At 40.2% G+C, this 18901-nt stretch overlaps 1 long non-coding RNA gene across 1 annotated transcript in view; it reads left to right on the forward strand.

The window, feature by feature from the left end:
- LOC148186611 (uncharacterized) overlaps nucleotides 1-15374 on the forward strand; it is a 133214-nt gene extending 117840 nt beyond the window's left edge. Inside the window, exon 3 of the long non-coding RNA XR_015779556.1 lies at nucleotides 15241-15374. This is a non-coding gene — a long non-coding RNA (uncharacterized LOC148186611). The remainder of the gene's footprint in view (nucleotides 1-15240) is intronic.
- The last annotated feature ends 3527 nt before the right edge of the window (nucleotides 15375-18901 follow it).

Here is an 18901-nt window from a genome sequence, read left to right on the forward strand (position 1 = left end):
TGAAAAATTGTGTGTTATCCAATATATATAACATCAATTACTGCTCTGCTGACAAGGAACATGTAGCTGCCTTATTTTAATTCTTTGTTCTCCTCCTGGTTTGCTTTACAATTTAAATATATTTTAACCATACAGATTTATTTTTCACATACTTTAATAAGGTTTTGAGTTTTGTTTGTAATGCAGTACCTTTACACCAGTGTATTTTTTAAAATTAATTGAAAGATCTGAATACTTCCCCATCTGGCTTTAAAATGTTAAAGGATATGCGTGACACCATATCAAGAATGAACACAATCAATGAGCTTTAATGCTTGAATTTTGAAAAATAAGTTGAAAATTGTTTGCAGGCCAACTCCGTGTTTCAAGTTTGACCGACCACATTTACTGTAGCTGTGTGTGCACAGTTTTCCTGTACAATCAGGAGTTATTACGAACATGTATGGTTTCATAGGTCCTGTGTGGATGATTTAAGGAGATGTATTGGCAGAAATTCAAAATAATATAACAGTATGTTTTCTTTAGTGTGTAATCACCCGAAGAGAAGAATTGTCACATTTTTGTTACCTTAGAATGAGCTGTTTATATTGACATAGGGAGCAGTTCCTTGTCCACAAAGTCCGTCATGTTGCACCGACAAGTTTCTATAGAAGCCAAGAACAGAAAGACAAGATGCTGGCCTTCAGTAAGGCCCTGTGCATTTTTCCATTTTTGTGTTTTGCATGTTTTTGCTCCAGCCACTGTAGTAAGCAGCCCATCTGCAACCAGCAGTATCAGATTTTTTTAGCATGAAACTGCTATATTTAATGTTTTTACCGGTTTAAATCACCACGTCAGTTTGTTTTTCTGGGAAAGAGACCTCTGTAGATAATTCAGCTCCTGGTAAAAACCTCCTGAATACTGAACACTGACAGAATTCTAACCGGGAGTTCACACTTGGCACACAGGAGAAGTTTCAGCTGGTTGCAATTTGAATTCTCACCACTGCATGCCTCTAAATTGTACACACTGCTCCCTTAATTGTATAACTTCACCTCAAAATAAAGAGGTTTAGATAATTTGGCTGTTTCTTGCCTGGCTAAACTTTGCTATAACCATGTTGCTGTGTTCATAGGTCATACGAATTACTTGTTTGAAGACAGTGTTATCATAGCTGATAGGAATAATGGACCAAACACAAAAAAGGACTCAAGTTATAACAAACTGGAATCATCCTGCAAGTTTTTCTCTCTCTCATTTTGATTTAATGTTCTGTATTCACATGCTGTCATTCCTCAACAAACAAACCCATCCACATCAGCCTCTGTACACTCTGTACCCCATCTCCCTCCACTAACCCCTCTCTCCTCAGCTCCCTCACTTCTCTACCTTCAATTCTTTCTTCGTCTTCTTCCCTCAGTCCCCGGGGAATGACAAGAACTGCTGTGAACCTTTGTGTCACTTCCCCGGCAGTCTTTTTCCTGCCTTGTTATTTATTTTCTTCACTTCATTGCAGAGGGATTGTTTTATAGAATAGGACACTTAATAATGGGAGAAAAAATGTGGAGGGATGGTGCGACAGTTTCTCTCCTTGCTGTCTCAGAGTGCAGCGTCCTTGAACCTCAAAAGAGAAGAGGAGAGGGAGAAAGAGACAGAAGTAAACAGACAGATACTTTTTTCCACAACACAAATGCTCTTGGCTAACAGCAAAATTTTTCTTTTTTTTTTTTTTATACTAAAATGCACATAGGCAGGAATTCACGATATTTTATTCTGCACAGGCTGGAGAATGGGGATGGATTGTGTGAGCTGGAGTTGTTGGTGTTTGGTTTGTGAGCAGAATGCTAAACACTTCCCAGGTCATGGGGGGGCCGGCGAAAGCATGTTGAAATTTAATGGTGCCCTCTGACTTTGCTGCAGGTAATTCTGCAGGGGTCCAACATCCTATCCGCACTGCTGAGAGGGAAAATGAAGAGTGTGTGTGTTTGTGTGTGTGTTTATGTGTTTATCACTGCACGTCAAGCTTGAACTAGTCTGTGTGCTCCCATTCCTGGGTGTGTTGTCTGCACCCAGCTTCCAGTATTTTCTGTAATGAGTCTGCTGCAGCCCTCCAGTACACACACACACACACACACACACACACACACACACACACACACACACACACACTGTACACTTGTTGTAGTGGGTGAAAGACGTAAACAAGAGTACAGGCCGCTCTCTCAAAACGGAACAGTAACCATCATCAACTGCAACTCACATACTTGTATGTCAGTAAGAAATACATCTCTAGACACAAAAATGTGTCATGGGTGTATTTTTGAGTGAGACATAATGCTCAAGGCAGTATTATCCACTTGTGGTCACATTCAACAATATGGTGCACAAAATCTTTTGTCCTTAAGTTACATGTAGAGTGACAGAGGCACAAACTATCTTTAAAAAAAACAACAACAACCTAATGAGTACTTCCCAAACAACTCTCGATAGACAGAATCACTAAGTGTACACTATATCTGAATATTTGCTCTGCTTTGCATAACAGCTGATTGAGGCAGCAGTAGGCCAGCGACTCTGCTGTTAAGTGGAGTAAAATGACGAATTTTTGGATATTATGGCTTCAAATCCCCATTGGTAAGTGCTGTCTTATGGCAAGGTAAAATGGTGAAAATATTCTAAATATAGCAAATACTTAAACTGATATTGACTATTTTAGATGAGCCTTTTTTAGGTGGCTTAAAACTTATCAATTAAGGCTTCAGCGCCATTTGATTATATGTGCGTGACATGGCGGTTTTCTACCTGCAAGTTATTGTAAATAAGCATTGTGATTCTAGGATTTTATAGAAGATAATCATTAGTTATGGGAGAACTGACTTTAAGATGCTATATTGATATGTCAGTATGTATGCATCCTCATACAGCAGTTTGTATATGTAACAAATTAGCACCCCCATGAATTAGGATATGAACTTAACAAAAAGTAACATACGTAAATAATGGAAGTTAGGTATAAGAAAAAAAAACATGATGACAAGTTGACGTACCTAAGTACTTAATTCATGTTAGTTTGTTCTTAAAGCTAAATGTTGTTATGAAATGACAACTTTGCTGAGATTCCAGAATCGGTTCATTAACGGGCCGCTCCCGCAATTTACTATTGCTCTTCCATGAAGTTAGGGGATTCACAAGAGATAGTTTAAAGAAGAATTGTCAAAATCAATGCAACAGATGTTTAGATATACAGTACTCACTTAACGTCCCTAATTTAACTCAAGGTCCAGACTTACTATTGCCTCTGATCTTTCTGCTCTATTTCCAACTCACCAATATTACAGTCTGCTGTCTGTATGTCCCTGGTGGGTGCAAATGCAACACACACTAGCTGCAAGACTTTCATCTATCCCTTAAGTTTTGAATACCATCCCAGACTGCAACTGTTCAAAGAAATCCAAACACACTTTTAGAGTTTTATTGCCTGCATTCCCACCTGACAACAATCTCAACAAAATATTTCTTGCTGAGGCGTCCTCGAAAAATGATAGTGAGAATGGCAGCAAACAAGTCTTTTAGAGGTCGTACAGTTGCAGTGTTTCTTTGAGATAAGGGTCCTAAAGCAAAATGGAGCTTTGTTGACGGCTCCCCATGTAGCAGGACTTCTGGTATTTCACGAGACAAATTGTTTTCATTAGTCGGGGCTTTAGATCAAATTTTTTTGACCGTAAGTCCCTGATCGTCAAAATACAAGCACCCCGGTTTATGAAGTCCTATCAGTGTATTTAGGACGTTTTATCTGCTTAAATGACATTTACTGCTGCACCATTCTACAAGGCACACTACAGCAAAAGATAATAAAAAGTTTCTCCTTTCTGCACTACCGAATTGAAGCCATGTGTTCAATCGATAGGAGTTACCCAACTTTTCAAACTGTATTTCTGACTCTCCCATCATTCCTCCCTATAGACAAAATCTCTCTCCACTCTCTGGCTTTCAATCCACACTTTACCTGCCTCCCTGCTCACACACCTGAATTAATCTCCAAAGTCTTCCTCTCATCTCTTTTCTGTATGTGTGTACTTTCACATTTGGGAGAAGTGTGTTGTGGTGCCCGTGAGGGTGTGCGTGTGTGTCTCCTCCTTTCCGCATTAGAGATTCACCAGCTCGACATGATATTGTTACCCTGCCTAGAGCTCCGGGGCTTTGGGGGGTTCGTGTTTGCATAGCAGAGGCTGTACTTTCACTCTTGTAGCCCCCACGGGGACTTTCTTTGACACTGTCAGCCCTTTGAACTCGCTGTGACATCAAGCATCAGGTCACTTGTATACAACCTCCACACAAAAGGAACGCGCACTAATTGGCCCGCGTGCACCTGAGAGACAGTTGGGACATCAAAGTGCTTCGCCGCCCAGTTGATAACAGCTTTGATGGGGTGACTTTGAGACTGCACAATTGTGGTTTGTACACAGAAGAACTGAGCTGTTAGCTGTGCTTCACTGTTTGTGTGATATTGGGAAGGAATTAGTTATTTTGCCGTTCCAGATGCATGCCGTTTTCTCCGCACTCCCTAGTAATATAACAAATGCAATTACCAGGCACCCTGTTGTTAGCCTTTAATCAGCCTCAATGAAAGTTTTCAATGAGGACAGACAGGAATCCAAAGTGAAGTCATGATACAGATGCCGAATTCTGCTACCACCCCTTATTCTGTCCTTTGTCTTACTCCATTGTATCGGTTCTTAATAAATGATTTCTTGTAAATATGTGATAAAAAATTTGCAAGTCAGAGAGAAAAAACCCGAGCTGGTAAAAAAAAGTGTGAAAAATCAATTTAGCTCAGAGCTCAGAGCAGCCATTTAGGATCTTATTTTGCCCTCCAGACTTATGGACGTCCGCTGTGTCTTTGTGTGACCCTTCATCCTCTGGAAGGTGGACAGGTGGCGGCTACTGGTGGGCCTGGAGGGCCCTGTCAACCCCATACAGTCCAGCAGCTGACCAAAGAGAAAGAGAGAGAGAGAGGGTGTGAGGAGTGGAGGGGAAACTAAAGAAATCAGAAAATAGAAAGTAGAAGAGAAGTGCCAGAGCCAGAGAGACCTAAAGCAGGGAGTCCGGTGTCCGAGTCTGAGCGAGCTCTATACTGCTGTCATAGCTTCAACAGGAGGCTACGTCCCCTCTTGACTCCAACAGGCGTGGCAAAGCGATTGGTTTCGGTCCAGTATAATGGCCGGCTATGAATGCTGAGTGTGACTGCGGGGGACCATTAGGGCCACAATGGCCGACACGACATTAAGCACTCCCCAGAGGTCTGAGGGGCCCTTTCATGCTTATCCTGGGGCTGGGAGGGCTGCTGGGAGCTGGTGGCCAGCTGGTTCTCTGGCCCCCGTGCTGCCTAATGCCAACAGCACTTTCCCCCCGCTTTGAGCTGCCGGCCGTATGGAGACACAGGGTGCAAGGTCTGTGTGACACATGTGGCCATGCACACACAAACGCTCATGGCGGCACCTGTTTTTAGGATTAACCAGGGTGGTGTGAGATGATCCTGATGTGGCGGCCTCATCTGCCAAGGGAAGTCAAAGAAAGAAAGAGCAGATGGGTAAAATTTGTTTGTGAAATTGCTATTTCTCTTCAGCATCAAAGTAAATCTAACCTTCTTTAGGCTGAACTGATTTATTCTGTGCTGTGCTAGTGTGGTGAAACTCAGCTAGTGTTCATGATAGGGATGTCAGTTTCAGTCAATTTTTCTATTCGCTAGGCCAACACCCATCACTGGTTACAAACAGGATAATTTTTAAGAAAAATATGAAATATATATTCCTTTTAGTCCAGTGCTTCACTACCTTTAGCTTTAACACCACATTTCAAAGCCCTATCCATTTAGAGATAATGACATTTTGTTTTTCCTGATGTAAATGTCTTGACATTCATTTTCTGTAGGCTATGCTGACAGCCAGCCGCGTTAACATGTGGAAGCATGCCCATTGCCCAACCTTTGGTCTCCACTGGTTCCTCGGCCGCTGCACTGTGAACCACCTGCTTCAGCAACACTGACCTGGTGGCGAAACATTGTTGTTGTGGAGACATTATTCCCATCTTCCGGTCTGCCCTTAGGTCGTCCTGGTGAGTAAGCAGCTTCATTTTGTCTGCAAAACCTTTTAGTTTTGTTATTTATGTTTGAACCACTACCTCTGCTGACAATACTAACAGTGGTAACGGTGATAACATAGTCGACAATGCTAAAGAGGCTTTATGGCTCAAAATTGAGTCGCCTACTCACCGGGATGAGCTGGGCGGAGACTGGAAGGAGGGCAAAATGCTTCCACAGCAACACTGTTGAGTTGGGATGGCAATACTAGCAGTAATTGCCAAGCAAGCAGCACATGAAGAGTATCAAAATAAGCCTATAGACTGACACATGTAACTGGTCAAAAATATTCCCGGTGGTTAAACGATTAACGGTTAACTGTTGACATCCCTTGTTCATACCTCTTGTCCTTATGACTTGGTTCTGAATGAAATGATTTCTTCTCACACATATACCTCATCATTTGTAGAGCAACAAACAAATTATCTAGTTGATTTAGCAAACTCATAAGTCTGTCTGCAGAGAAAAGAAAGTTCATATCCTCAGAGCACCATATAGGAAAAAAAGGCCGCGATGCAAATGCTGTCGTGCCCAATTCAAGCCTTTTTGGAAAGATGCTGTGACTGCTGCATCGTCCTCCCTCTCAGGTCCTAAATAGCTCGCTACTTCAGGCAGAAAACTTGTTTTGTCGACAGCCTGTTTGAAAGGCAAGCGTAATAAAAGGCTTTTCTTTTTGTGCCGGGCGGTGGCAATTTCATAGAGTCTTTTCAGAGCTGAAAGAGGGCGAGAGAAAGGAAAAGTTTTACTAATTGACGTGGTAGCAGAAATTCAGCCTCCATTCCAGCCTGCCTTGTTGAAAAGCCTATTAAGGAACGTTTTGTACAATTACTTCTGCTCACTTCTATACGCCGTGGCTCTTTTTTAAGGGACTCATTTGTGTCTTATTTATTTCCTCTGCTGGCATGTTTTGCTGGCACTGCACACAATGACAAATTAAAGCTTTAGTTTCATGGCAATGACATGGAAGGTCTCGAGCTTTATTGTGGGCTTTGAAAGAATGCCAGGGAAGTCAAGCCGTGATCGCGCGTCCTTGCTTCACTGGCTCAATATTGTTCCAATGCATTAAAACATCCATTGAGCTCTAACTCTAGTCAAGGTTTTTGCATGAGCTCACTCATTTGTCAGAACACATCGTAAATGAATTGCAGTCAAAAATAAAATGAAAGGTGGCAAATTTTGGCACAAATAATCTTGTTTACAGTCACCCCTAAACAAAACTAGTAATCTGTGACCTTAAATTAGAGTCATTTAAGGTAAATAAAGGCAGTCAAATACTTTCAAAAAATTCTGGAATGATTGCAGTTGTAGAAGAGAAAGTAATCAAATGCTTTACACAATGGTGCTCTATACAAGAGGAAATGTGACACATTCGTAAGCTGTAACTTTTGCCAATTCACATGCAAATCTTCTTCAAAAAAGAGAGTAATTTTGGTAAGACGTCGTCAAAAATGTGTCGTAGGAGTCGGCTCTGACTAAGCAATGGAAGATCAGCAGTTTATTTGAAATAGTATCTTATTCCATCTGGTTCGGTCTTGTCAGAATCGACTTGATGATATATCTTCAGCTTCTCTTGCTGAATACTGACAAGTATTATTTAACCCCACCATTCTGTTGGAAATACTTCTCTCTGAGCTTTTATGGCAATGTTTTTTTTTCTTTGAACCTGCCTCTTTGCCTTCGTCTGCATTGTGAAATCCATCCAATTTGAAAACACCTCCATACAAATTTTCCTGCAATGAAATTGATACCTTGTACCCATCAAACATATGATCAATTACCTCTGAAAAGCAGTTAGATATTCATAGGTCTTAAGAACCCAAAATGGCTTGCTTTTCTTTGGTAAGGACTTAAATTGCATTGGCGATTATGTTTCATGAAAAAACGAGAATACCAGTTGGAGCAGGAAGCTTGCTACATGTGACAGAGAAAGCCTCAGCAGACTGAACGATCTGACAGAGGTCAGCTGATGTCGAGGTACATCAATTTTATGAACCTTAACCCCCCTTTTGCGAGCTCGCTGCCACTCATGTGTTAAATGGGTCTTGTAGACAGAGGAGAATGCCTTTGTGCTGAAATAAATGGAGGGGAGAGAATAAGGTTAAGGCGACTCTTTTGAGGTGAATCAACCTACATCTGTTCATCTTTCTCTCTCAGTTCTCTTAAAAAATAAGATGTACTGCATGTGAAGGGTTTTTGTTGAAAAAACTAAAGAAAACAGGGAACTTATTTGGTTATTAAACTATGTAAATGACTCTATTTATAGTTTCTTTTATAGGCACAGTTGCCATGGTCGCTTTATTCCCCTTAAAAAAGGCATATTCATGTGACACCGACTCTCAGATGATGATGGAAAAAGAAAAACATCATTGACTTTAAACATACTGACGTGTGGCAAATTATTCTTTTAGTGTATACCGTATGTGTAAAATATTCTGCTGCTACAAAGCTGCCGAAAAGGGAATATTTTTATTTTCTTCCCACTAGAGACGGATCGACCTGAGAGCAGGCTGTTGTGACAGATGTTCAGCTCAGCTAAACAGGGACTGTTATAACACACACTTGCAAAGACACACCGAACTGTATAGACACATATATACACAAGTGTTTCAAACACACATATACTATACAGGCACACAAAATGCACACCCTGAACAAACCCTCTAATTTACTCTCTCTCCCTACCCCACACTTACACACACAACACCTCTCTCACACACACACACACACACTGTGAAGAAATTACTTTGAACTTGGTGTCAGGCGGCGTGAATGCAGCTGGGAGCAAAAGGGTCATGAAGCTCTTTGAGAGGTGAGATGAGGTCCAGCCTTTTCTCCGCTGTCTGTCTCCGCTCTGATGTGCTGATGGCTGATGGGGGTCGGGCAGGGTTGTGGTACACGTTAGACCGTCGGGCCCGGCCATAAGGCTCCCTTTGTTGCAAGTGGCACTTTGCCACTGCAGAAGACTTTGATGCAGTCCACATTCAATGTCACACAGTTTCCACAGAGCTCAGCTAACATCAGACGGTGGTAGTTGTGGCAGCGTCATGCTTCAAAATCAGAATTATTTTCACTTAGTAAAGAAGGATAAATATGGAGGTAAGATAATGTGGTTTTTGATATAGATTTTTTTACTTAAGTGTGTAGGATTCAGGGGGATATATTGGCAGAAATGGAATATAACATAATAAGTATGATTTCTTCAGTGTATTAACACCTGAAAATAAGAATCGTTCCTTACCTTAGCCATTTGTGTCAACATAGGGGGTGGATCCTCATCCAAGGAGCCTGCCACGTTGCGCTGTCATGTTTCTACAGTAGCCTAGACCATACAAACTCCATTCACGTTGGTCACCATAGTTAGCAGCATCTTCACAAGGAGAGCCTCTAAAAATCATTTTTTTAAAATGTGAAACAGCTGGCTTTAGATAGAGCCATTTGTGTTTTTTCCTTAGCTACTGGTTAGCAGCCTCTCTGTGACAAGCCAAATAGCGCTTGAAAAAACAGACATGAAAGTGGTTTTTTTTGTTTTAATCACCTGGCCTGTTTGTTTTGGAGAGGAAGAGATCTCTGCGGATGATTCGGCTATCACTAAAAACCTCCTGAACGTCTGAAAAGTAAAAATAGGAATAGCTTGGGAGAAACACTGATTTGTAAGATGAAACTCAGTGTTTTACCAGTTTTAATCCCGTGGTCAGTTTGTTTCAGATAGGAAGAGACCTCTGCGGATAGTTTGTCTACCAATTAAAATCTCCTGAACAATAGACACTGAAGTATTTCTTACCCGGAGAAGTTGCAACTGGTTGCAGTTGGCAATCAACTTGATAATAAATTTAATGATAATAATAAGTTTAATGATAATAATAAGTTTATTTGTATAGCACCATTAAAAACAGCACCTACAAAGTGCTTTGACAATCAAAGCAAAAGCAGAAACTAGATCCTCAAAAAGGGGATAAAACAACAGACAACAAACCTAAGGTAGAGTAAAGATAAAGTTAAAACACAGGACAAAAAAAATGCTGAATGCAAAATGTCAATATAAATTAATACAAATAAAAAGACCAAAAACAACAAAAGCAATAAAACCACAAAACAAAAGGAGATTAAATAATTTAAACATAAATAAAAAGACAACAACTGATAAAAGAAAGTCTATAAAATGGGTTTTAAAGCTTGATTTAAAAGCAGTCACTGATTCTGCACGCCTTATCTCCTTAGGCAGGTCGTTCCAAAGCCGATGGGCCCTGATGGCAAAAGCACGGTCACCTTTAGATTTAAGCTTTGACATTGGAACGGCCAGAAGGGCCCCACCTAAGGATCTAAGGCTCCGAGCTGGCTGATTTGGGGTCAACATCTCAGATGATGCTAAATCCCCCTAAATCTTGCACACTCTTCATTTAACTTTATGCATTAGCATTAGCAAATTTCAGCCTAACAATAATAATCATCCTGGCTAATGATTTCTTGATCAGAAATATACTTGAGTAATATTGAAGCAATTCTACTAAGTGACACCATTTAATGAGGAAAGATGCAGCTGCCTCATGCTTTTCTGGGACTTTCCTATAAATTAACAAAGACTTTTAATTGAAGAACTATAATAAACAAAAACACAATCAAACTGATGACTTAATTGATTCTAACTATGAGAAGTAAGGGTGTTTCATTCCAGGGTTGGTTGGCGGAGCTGGAACTGCTGCCAAGATGTTTAATCATGTTTAATAAATTGCAGCAGACAAGGCTGTATCTAATCTATTAATAGGCCCGCATCATTACATTGTGATTTGCATCTGGAAAGGGTCCAACTGTGGACATACTCCCACTGCACTGAGCTGAGAGCAGAAAGCAAACAGCCTTATCTCACACACTAGTGGTACGTTACCTACCAGGGGATGGAAATGTGATTAAAAATAACAGACTTTTCCTAATGCATTATCTATTGTGAGAATAGCATTTAAAATAAACCCGCATTGCTTCTCTTGATGCATATGCAAAACTGTAAGCATGCAAATAACTGATTTCATAGAACAATGTTGTCGAATAAAAACACAAGGCTGGAGATTAGCAGGGGCAAAACAAAGGGAGCGTCAATAAAAAGCGAGCATATGGGTTTGTCGGCAACCCCCTAAACACGCACACACATGCACACACTGATTAATTGTATTCTTCATTCATTGTGAGGCAGCCTGCTGCTAATTAGCTTAGGCATGCTTTTGCTTATTGTATTTATTTAATTTCTTCATGGGCTGCACCAAAAGAAGGTGTAATTTGGAATGAGAAAGGGGCCATTTCTTGCCATGGTTTATACACACAAAGGGCTGGAAGTGCTGGGGCTGATTGCTGTTGCTACAAGGGCTCTTTCTTTCCGCGTCAAATGTAAAACAAAACCTAACAACATCCCTTTGGTGTTTTGCTCTTGCTTCTTGACGTGAGGACAATACTGTAAAATCTAATGAACAGATTATGTTTATAGTTCTCTTCTCAATGGATTAACTTCAACAAAGTTTCATTTTAAAGCCCATCTCAGTGACGTTGTTGAGAAAAGATATTGCAGGACTCTTTGGAAGCGTATGAATTCAAAACAGCAGTAGGTGCTGCAGCAGAAGATGGAACATTTTCTTGAATCGTTCCTTAAAAGTTATCTCTCTGGCTGAAGTTGCCAGTTTTGCAGAATCAAGAAAAGACACTTTCAAGTGATTGGGCATCCAGCTGAGTTTGGGTGAAAACACATTCCATATGTATTGAGTATTATAATGGAGAGCGACTCTAAGCTGCTCCTTTTTCTGCCAGATTGCAGACTTCAGACACAAAATCCCTGTCAAGGATCTACTTTGCATTTGCGTCAAAGTGTGTATATTTCTTTGTCTACCATATGTGTGCAAGCATGTTTGCGAGCATTGTGCGCTTATAGATGTTTGCTGACGTCTAAATGTACATACATGTATCAGATGAGGGCACAGAATTGTCTCTGTGGAACATCTAATCAGGAGCTATTTTTTCAGCCATGCTCACATCCTGCTGCAAGCAAGCAACAGATGGCAGGACCGGGCGCTGTGGCCGATTTAGTCCAGTCGTGTTTGCTAGGAAGTAATTGTGTTTTAACCTGGAGAGAAACTGAATATTACAGCCGTGCAGGCAAACAAATTATAGTCACCTCGCTGGCCGGCAGATGACTCTATTTGTCTCATGTCCAGATGGAGTTCGAAGAAAATAAATTGGCCTGTGATGCTGCATGGACTGGATGCACTCGTGTGTGCGGTTTGTGTGCGTGCTTCTTACTGTTTGCTTGCCCGTCTGTCTTTCTACCTGTCTGTCTACCTGTTTATCTCCTCAACAGCTGCCTGTGTGATTCCTCATACATCAGCCTGTCTGTTTTTGTATCGTGGCAGATGTTTCAATGCTGCAGGTCTTTATATCAAAAAACGCAGCAGAGAAAAAAAAACTGTTCAAGTGGATAAGAGCGTCCGTACATTCACCTCAGCATTGTGCCACAGATTGTCTTTTGATGCCAAGCACCGCCCTGGGGGACATAAATGCTTACTAGAGATTGGTATGGTTTCAAGATAAGCATTCATTAGTCTGAACATCAACAAAAGATCTGCCATGCTGATCTCTCCACAAATTAAGTCAGTTTTTTTCTATTTCACGTCTCCCCGATTTTCAACACTCGCTGTTTATATAAAACAGTCTTGAATGAAGTGTTCATTCACTGTCAATTCCTGCACCATGTGCCAACTGTGTGCATCAGAAAATCCCCTGCAATCTTTGTTTTGGCTAGTGTGAGGCGGCAAGTGATTACCCAGAGTGCTTTCGGAAGTTAATGTTCATGGTCTGCACAGCGGGATTCTAGGAGTGATGACAGAGGAAGTGCCTCAGGGCGAGCGTCTCTTCGCTGCCATCTCACTTTCACTGTTTGTGACAACGCGTTTACCCCAACAGATGGCTCCAATACTCACAAACAGACACTGCGAGGCTATGAAGAAATGCGTGGGCTGAGACAACACGAAGATGTGCAGAAAATCCACAACCAACTAGTGTGAATTCATGTAGAAGTGACTAATGGGATCTCAGCAATCAGTAATGTGTGAAGTAACCTAAACTTGGTTTATCATCTCATCGGTTTCCTATAACTTTATTGTATGCAGCCAAATTATCAGAAATACAACAGCAAACAAACAAAAAAATTTAGGAAATCTAAAAAATAAGAACTTCAAGGGAAAAGTTAATGTATTCACTGGTTGCCTGACTCCCACTAAAGCAGCAAGTGTTGGGTAGAAGTGTGGAGTAGATCATAAGGTATACGAAGAATGAGGGAATATGACTCGACAACACCTTGGTCCCAAACTGCAGCTCATTTTGTCAAGTGATCCCTGAAGTGTTTTCTTTGCACAGAGAAGAATAGTTCAGTTTTGCCTTCAGGCCCATGAAATGACACACAGCACGACGTCAGAGTATGAATTACTGAGTAGTTCAGCGGGATGCAATAGTGTGTGTGTGTGTGTGTGTGTGTGTGTGTGTGTGTGTGTGTGTGTGTGTGTGTGTGTGTGTCAGACCAAATTATCTCACTGCATCCAGAGTACCCCGAAATGCAAACTCCGCATTAAGTTGGACTACAATCATTTCTTCTTAAAGACAAGATTGTGTATGTACCATAACAATTTTATGTCAAATATAATGAACATTGACTATCAGGCCCCCTGTCCTGCCTGACCAACGAGAAATTGATTTCATTCATTCATTATTTAGGATAAATACAGAAATATAGGCCTATAGATATATGAAAAACAACCCTTTAAATTGTAGGTCGAGGCAGTATTTTGTTTCTGAATTTTGTTGTTTTTAACCTTCATAGACCACACATTATTCATTTCAGTTGTTGTATATTAAGTTGCATACTTCCAAGAACCAAACAATGTATAATAAATAGCACTCAAAAAAAATTAAGCTGTTTGAAACAGACCAATACCATAAACCTGGCAGCTGAGGTAAGGCAGACACTGTCTCTGCATCACGCAAGAAACACAGGAGCTGACCAGTTAAAAAGACTACAGTCAAGCCAGCCGTCACTTGCATCTCTACAGTCAAACCTGCTGTCGGTAAATGTTGCATCCATAGTCTGAGCTTTATGGTAAATGCATTGCAACAGCCCAGAGCACACATATGACTAAATCTGCTTTTCAAAACAAGGTGTTAACACAGAGGATAAGCAAAATACATATACTGGAATAAAACTAATTGGAATATTTATTCATGGGAATCATGAAACATGTTACCTGTTACCCTTCAAAATTGTGCGAGAAATTCCTTGATTCTTTGACTTTGGGTTTCCAGGGTGAAAAAAAACTAGCAATGACTGATGAATTTGAATTAAGGACGACTTTATGAACAGACTCTATATAAGACTATATGCACACTCAAAATCAAGCATTTTTTCTGTATCGATTCAGGGAATTACCAAAATAAAGACCCACATTAGTACCTTGAAAAGCTAAATTTCTAAAAATTTGAGGTGCTGTTAATATGTCTGAGTTCAGCTATTTTCCAATCTAAAACCAACAAACTCAAGACACACGTTTTTCAAGCTAAGTAGCTAAAATTTAACTTAAGTCAAAGAACACCTCATGAACCCTCCTAGAGAGTGGATCTAAGGGAACACTGCATTGTATTGCTTATGACTAACGGTATGTTTTCACATGGTACAAAAGATGGTTTTAGGTAGAACATAAAGTGATTTTCATGTATTCTGTTAATCTTCCTTCTGAACCACATTGCATGTTTCCCCAAAGTATTCCTAAGCAAGTATGAGAGTGTGTATGAGTGTGTTAGTGTGTGTGTGTGTGTGTGTGTGTGTGTGTGTGTGTGTGTGTGTGTGTGTGTGTGTGTGTGTGTGTGTGTGCATGCGTGCAAGTGTGTCTGTCAGTGTGTCTTGAGTGGGTGAATGACCACAGTGGAGGGTAAGGTGAATGTCACACCCATCAAAGTGAACAGGTAATGATGCACTGTAGCTGGCATCCCTACAAGGCGATAACCTGGATGTCCACTTACCTGCCCACACACACACACGCACACACATACAGAGTCCCTCAGGCTGCCTTTCACACTAACCTCACATCCTTTCACAGGGCGCAGTGGAGCGTGCTGGTGTGACTCTACTCTCAGGCTCTACTGACGGACGAAACTACTGCTGCAGAGAGAGAGAGGTGGGTGGTGATGGTGTTAAAGGTTAGGGGTTGCACATGCATAAGCACTGGCAGGATAATAATTGCCCACTGGCATTCATATTTAGTTAGACATACTTTTATTTAAAAGTTTGATTCCAACCTGCTTATTTCCTGCACTGAGACATATGAAGTTTTTTTTATTTTATTTTAAGTACATTGAACTGTTGAATAAGTTATAATGCCATTGCAAAAACAACAAACCATTTTGTCAAGCTTAATTAAACAAGACTAGAAAAAATGTCAGAATCAATTATTTCTAATAGTTTCTTGTGATTATAATAAGACTTGTTCATGAGGTTGACATAAGCTGTCTTTTCGAGATTGTGAAAAATAATTCAGACATTACATTGAGTAGAGTATCTTCAGGTCATGTGTTTTGACATCTTGGACCAGGAAACCATGTAAAGCTGTTTTTTCATGATCAGTGAATAATCATATTGTAATCTTACAATATAAAGCTTGTTATGTAGGGGTATCAAAATATTATTTTCATGACAGGGACTTGGTTAACTGCCGAGGATAGTTTTGATTTTTATTTATTTTTTTGCCACTCTTCAGTGTACTGCGCTTCACACCAGCTGAGTCTGGTATATATACGTGTGTGTGTGTGTGTGTGTGTGTGTAAAAATAAAAATTAATCTTGAAAAAAAGGAGAGTAAGGATTAACCACGAAGCATGCAGTAAGTGGACATTGACAGCGAAATGCTTTGAATTCTACTGACTATAATTACTCTCTGTGCCCTCTCGCTGTGTGTGGCTATCACAGAGGGGTCAGTGGCAGCTGTAATTATCATACCACAGCCCTTTGTTCTCTGTACCTTTTTAGATCATTATTGTTAGTTTCTGTTCATATCTCCATGGTTATCTGCACAGCAGGGTTACATTGCATTACCTATTATGTTGCGAGTTGTTGTGAGTAGTGACTCATTAAAAAATATTTAATGAGCTCCAGGGACAGTACTATGCATTGTATTATTGCAACTGTGTTTATATTGTGCAACTCAGATACATACATGTATGCTTAGAAATAAATATATTTAAGATGATATTATTTTTTTTTAAAAGTTCAAGATAATAAATGTAATAATATAAATAAGTATTTTATTATACAGCCAGTGCTTGACTGTTTTCATTTTGAAACTCAAGATGTTAACTTATGCTTTGGTCAAATTCATGTTCTATTAGCCTCCTCATTCCTGCTTGTAGCATGACTAAATGAGCCTCCGTATTAGTTAACTGGGCTGAAAACATTCCTCCATTAAGGTAAACAAGATTGTACTTTCTCCTATCTCCCACATGACTCTGCCCCTAACCAAATTAAGACACTCATTTGCATAAGCGAGATGGATGAGATAGGAGGAAAACACTTTTCTCTCTGGGAAATAAGTGCACTGTTAGACGGCGTGGGAATCTCAGATGAGATGTCGCAGCCTATTAGAATGGCCATGCTTCATAATTTTTTCATACAACGTATTGCTGTAATAACTTTAAAGCGTTCAGAGCTTTTGATAAAAAGCTCGGACTGATAAAATGGCAGAAAGTGTGATTGTAAAATGCAAGTTGGGAGAATGCATTTTCTTTCCTAATGGATTGTTTGTGAATAAGCCGCAGTGGTATGCAGCACTTTCTTTTTCTGCTAAATTACATTATCCATGTATTTGAATATTGTAGTAATTACAGATGCATGAATAATGCATTTTGCATTTTTTTCCCACTTACCTTAATTTAGATTCACAAACAGATTTCCAATATGCCCACAATACCAAATAACAAAGTATTGTGCAAAAATTTTCACGTTACTGATGCTGTTTATCGCCTTACTAAAAGACAAAATTAGAGAAAGATAAAATGCAGGGTATTTTGAATTAAAATCATATGAGGCTCCTCTGCTTTTCTACTGTCCTCAACAAACCAGCTCAGTGAACGGAGCAGCCAGACACACAGTACGGTTTGTTTGTGTACTAAAAACAGCACCACAATTTACTGCAATCAGACACTGTGTATGGGCCGGGGCACCTGGGGCGCTCTGTGTGTGCTCCTACCCTGTGGTGAAATTGCTGTCAACACTTTTCCCCTCCTTTCAGCGTTGGTAGGGTCTGGTAAGCAGCCTTGCTCTGTCCACTATCCACCCCTCCCCCACTGAGAGGAACACCATGCTACACTCACAACTCCACATTTACTACCTTCGGCTCTCCGACGCGCATGGAGAAAATGATTGTTTTCTTTATATTGTGCATTTCTCTCTATACCTTGCTTTCTTTCATTTCTGTGTTCTGCTGCACAAAACCAGGAGTCCAGGGGCAAATTGGTTTTACAGCTCGCTTTAGTTCGCAGCCGAATTAGGCAGTAACGTCTAGTGAATATGAAATATAATTTCTTTGTTGCTGTCTGTGCTGCTGCTGAATGAAGAATGCTACTTTACTGCAGGCAGCTGTAACCAACATTGATATAATAAAGGAAAACAAATGTTGAAAGATGTCTAGCATTTAAATCAAATCAAATCAGTGTTTTGACCACAATAATATTCAGCTTGTTTGAATCCCAGTGCAACATTCTGCACTGTATCCTGAAGAGACAATTAATTTTCCACTAACTTTGTCTCAACAACCTGTACAATCCCGTGGTTTTGACATGTGTGAGAGTAAGAGTGACTCATTGACTCAGACCATTAGCGACATAATGTAGACAGTTACCAAGGAGAGAGAGAGATAGAGCAAGAGAGAGAGATCCCCACTTTGCACAGCCCCCCCCCCCCCTCCGGGAGACTGTGGAAGTGGCATCATGAATAATTCATTACCGCTTAATTTATGGCCAAACTTTAAATAGCACTGAAACACAGGAGATGCCACAATATGAAAATCTATCTTGTTACATTATTTGCTTAGTGAGTATGCTTTCAAACCCACGATCAAAGACAAGACTAATTAAACAATCCTGACAATGATAAACAGAATAATTTCACGTCTTTTGTACGTTTTGTTTTAGACAACTTTTGACAACTTTTTGATTCCTGCATTTTGCTCTTATACACCTTTTGCTGTTCACCAACACGTGCACAAACCCTGTCCCAAATGACCTGCCTAGTTGCTTAGCACTCAGCATGTTGCAAGCCTGTGGGCTGCAATGAAAATCTACCTTTAGGCCATTAAAGGTCGTGCAGACACCACAAAATCAATAATCTCCATGCTGGCAGTAACTTGGACTTTTAAATCCAGCTCAGTCTAGAGAGGCACATAATAAATAATAATAAATGACATGTTTAATCGCAAATGACAATGATCATGTGTGCTTTACATGACACAGTACCATACAGATGGTTTTAAAGCAGCCATATTGCATTAAGAGTATCAAGACATCGATTTAAAATCAATAGTAAGCCTCTTAGCTGCTGATTCAAGTTTATGATTCACACCACCATTGTCAAACTAAGTGTTTTTTATTTTATTTTACTTGTGGTAACATTTGGTGCTGGAGGCTATGGAGCATGTAGAAACAGAAATGTGATATGTAGTGCGTAAAAAAAACAGCAACAGGGAGCTGATTGCAGTCTATGCAGCCTACC

This window comes from Plectropomus leopardus, chromosome 17, assembly GCF_026936395.1.
Source record: "Plectropomus leopardus strain MGB_pleo_1.0 chromosome 17, ASM2693639v1, whole genome shotgun sequence".
Taxonomy (NCBI): domain Eukaryota; kingdom Metazoa; phylum Chordata; class Actinopteri; order Perciformes; family Serranidae; genus Plectropomus; species Plectropomus leopardus.